The sequence below is a fragment of the Vigna radiata genome, chromosome 1, assembly GCF_000741045.1.
Source record: "Vigna radiata var. radiata cultivar VC1973A chromosome 1, Vradiata_ver6, whole genome shotgun sequence".
In the NCBI taxonomy this organism is placed as follows: Eukaryota; Viridiplantae; Streptophyta; class Magnoliopsida; order Fabales; family Fabaceae; genus Vigna; species Vigna radiata.
This window is the reverse complement of record NC_028351.1, coordinates 30,829,397-30,833,153: the sequence shown is the minus strand read 5'-3', so window position 1 is coordinate 30,833,153 and position 3,757 is coordinate 30,829,397. Positions and strand designations below refer to the sequence as shown.

The window sequence follows — 3,757 nt, the reverse complement described above, 5'->3', positions numbered from 1 at the left end:
CTAGAAACACAAAAAAAACATCTTCTCTAATATTATAAAATGCCTCAAGATGTTTAGTAACGCAAAGTATACATTAAAATTACACAGCAACATAGATTTCCCTATATATAAATTCCTACTTCTCCAGAACATACATTAAGACAATGACTTATGTGAGTTATTGCCTACTGTTGGCTAAGGAAACCAAAAGGAAGAAAATTTACCATTTATATAAAATCAACCAGTGAAATATGGCAGAAACTTACGCAACGACACCCTTCTCCAAGATAACAAATCACCATCCCTGTAAAAGCTTAACCTGCAACGGGTTGTGCAATTACTTTCTTGATGGCTTCAGCATATGTCCTATGCTGATAGGTCAGAGTGGATTCCAGCAAGTCGAAGAGCGAAGTCTTAGGATTCCAACTTGGAAAATTATCAATCAGGTCAAGTAAGATATATTCTTAGAAGGTCAAATAGAGTGAGAAAGTGACGAAACTTACCAAGCTGCTTGTTTATTATGGTAATGTCAGGAATTCTCTTGTCACTGTCATCATATCCCTCACCATAAAATTCTTTTGAGCTCACATAAATGGTTGGGGTTTCAGGAGTTTTTTCTCCACTCACCTTTGAGTAAACCTGTAGAATGAAATAGAATTAACAATTCATTATTGAATTTCAGAAACATTAGGTTTGAATTCTAAAAGTAGGTCAAATAATTAAAGACTAGATCACTTCACCTGAATCATTATTTTAGCAAGCTGCCACAAAAAATAAATACAGTAAAAAATATTGCAGGAAATTACAGATCCGAAACAAAAACTAAAAGGGGAAGAGTAACGAAACGTGTAGGTTAGAGAGAACAAACATGTATTTGTTTCCGCTGGGCTTGAGATCAACTATTTGAACAACAAAGAATCTAGGGAAGGGTTGGCGAGGAGCACCGAAACGCCGTTGGGTGTGATTGATTTTGCGGCCACTTGATAGAAGCTTCTTGATGAGCAAACGTAGCGGAATAATGAGACATCGAGAGCAAAACAGAGAATAAACGGAAGAAATTGTTAGAAAACCCTAAACGAATAAATTAAAGCCAAAATGATTGGGGAAAAGCTCAAAAATGGATGACGAACCCTAATCTGGGCCGAAGGAACCCTACAAATGGGAAGAAAGTCAATATGAACCGATTAATCGGTTCAAACGTAAGATTGATCGATACAAAATTATTTAAACGATGAAAATGGAGGTTAAATTGGTGGAAATCGAAGGACAAACAGTAGAAATGGTTTTAACAGTAAAAAAATTGGTTAAAAATGAAGGAAAAATGAAGAGGAGGACAAAACCCTAAGATTTGAAGGTGGTTTTGTATATGGAAGTAAAAATAGAAGGAAGAAATGGAGATTTGACCATAATGAAGTGATTTTGTGATGAACAAACCTGTGAATCTCTGAAGAAAATGTGGATGGCTGAGAAGCGCTCGAGAGAGAAAATGATGAAGATGACAACAAAAGTTCCATGGTCGCAGGATGAGAACTCCATAAATGGTTCGACAAGAGGCTGATAGATCGACGAAGATGATGGAGGGAAAATGCTCCAGAAGAACAGTTCGATGAGAAGAAGAGACAATGAATAATGGCTTGATGACGATTTGTGATTAGGAAAGAGATAAGAGGGAAAGATGAGAAGGAAAGCTGAGAGGAGGGAAAGTTGTAGAATGACTCTAAGATCTTTCCAATTCTTTGCATTTCACTTAGTGTTAAAATCTTTTAACTTTTTTTTATTTTTTTTTTTAGCAGCCGTATAAAATATCGGTAGGTAACAGTTTTATTATATACAGATCCAAATCTGTATATAATAATCTGTATATAAATAGGTTTTTTCTTGTAGTGTATCTTCATCGTCCTGCTCATCTGTAGATGGTTGGAATGGTGTGGGCTGGACTGATCTGGGCTGATGAGGGACGGCGGGTGACGGGGAGGGTCGTGGCTGGGTCGGAGGGACAGTGGAAGGAGTGTCTGAAGTTTAAGGCAGCGCTCTCATGACCAGGTACTTGAAGCTTGAAAACTCGTCTCTCAAGTCAGTGTATTCTTCTCTCAATGCACGGTTTTCCTGGTCACGTTGCTCTAGTAGCTGTGTCAAGCGCTGGATGGCCTCGTCAGCAGAAGGGGTGGAATAAGAAGAAGGTTGCTGCTTCAGTGTACCTCCTCTCGATGCTGTATAGTTTGCAGCAAGTTGTCCTGCACCGTAGACTCGTCCCTTTTTCTTCCCACCAATGACATTGACCCAGCACTGTGTCCTACAGATGTCGTCATTTGCATTACTCACATCATCCGGTGTAGGAGCTGACCCATGTTCGGATCTAACCTGTGAAAGTCTTGTAGAAAATTCTTCCTGTTGAAACATTAAAAACAATGTTAGGGAATGATACAATAACATAATCATGTGGATTACTAATACTAGGAGTGTTATTTACACGAGTCTTGCGAGATCTTTCATCAACGAATTCATTAGTGCCCTTCTGAACATGGGTCTGTGCAAAGACCTCGTCAACATTGACGGCCCGTCCAAGAGCTTGTGCCTGTAACATAATTTAGACTTATTAGTGTATATGAAATAGAAAATACATAAGTTATATATGAAAGAAACAGAAAAGTAAAGAAACTTTACCATACGAATGGCATGCTCGTGAATTGTGATCGACCCGCCAGTATGCAAGGCACCACCCTTTTCAGACGCTCTGTTCCTCTGGTTTGTAGCACTCTTCTTGTGAAGCTCTACTGAATTCCAATGTGCAAGCAAATAGTTCCAAATGATTTCACCCATCCAATAAGGGCACTCCCCTGCAATTCGGGCATCCCTAAACATCTCTGAGAGCCAATGAGATGCTCTAATGTAAAAATTTCTATGTATTTGACTTTCATGTTCAGCTTTCCACTGCACCTTCTTCTGTAATGATGAACAAAACAAACATTGATTAAGACATGGTAAGATATGAATGATAATTAGTTTAAAGTGTTGTTCACCTTAAAACACTCCCAGAATGGTTTTCTGTCGTCTATAGGTATTGCTCCCCAAGTAGGCCATGGAGTCAAATACTGTTTCTTAATTGATCGTGTGATGGCCTGGGAAGCAACCTTGGATAGAATAAACCTTCATATAAAGAAATAAAAGTCATTTGAAATAAGACAATGTTTAAAACATCAATCAAAGTTAAAAAAGGGATTAAAGTCTTACCCTTTTTCCATATGGCTCAATTCATGGTTGATCATGGAGGAGCGGGTCAACATCATCACCATCACCAGCTGAATTTGGATCAGTAAATGGTGTGGCAGTCTCAGAAGGCGGTCTAGAAGATGAGGAAGGTATAAAAGTAGGGTCAGGGGGAGGAAAAGGCTGTTCTGCAGGGGTAGGAGGAGGAAGGTGTACTGCAGGGGTGGGAGGAGGAGGGTGTACTGCAGGGGTAGGAGGAGGAGAGTGCACAGTATGAGTAGGGGGAGGGTGTACTGCAGGAGTAGGAGAAGGGTGTACTGCAGGAGTAGGGGTAGGTAGTGTAGTAGGCACCCTAAGTACATACTTTGCGGTCTTCTTTGCCTTTTTTTAGGCCTGACTACCCCTTTCCTTTATCAGGACGGTCTGAACCTTCTCCTGTCATTACTGCATTGAATATGTTTACAAGTAAAGTGAAACAATAGAAAAGGCTAAGGAAGGATCACTACAAATTAAAGTGAATTTCAAATTATTGCATAAAAAAGTTAAGATAGTCAAATTATTTCAAATAAGG

The 3,757-nt window shown here is 39.3% G+C and overlaps 1 long non-coding RNA gene across 4 annotated transcripts; it reads right to left on the bottom strand.

Annotated features, from left to right (window-relative positions):
- Positions 1–18: 18 nt before the first annotated feature.
- On the bottom strand, positions 19–2,187 carry LOC106769206. Of its 4 annotated transcripts, none has more exons than XR_002667318.1 (5): positions 1,414–2,187; positions 848–972; positions 720–740; positions 483–618; positions 19–405 (listed from the first exon to the last, which is right to left on the bottom strand). It is a non-coding gene; the product is annotated as an uncharacterized LOC106769206 (long non-coding RNA). The 4 variants fall into 4 exon arrangements; XR_002667319.1 differs by having other exon boundaries at positions 19–392; XR_002667317.1 differs by having other exon boundaries at positions 19–618.
- Positions 2,188–3,757: the final 1,570 nt, after the last annotated feature.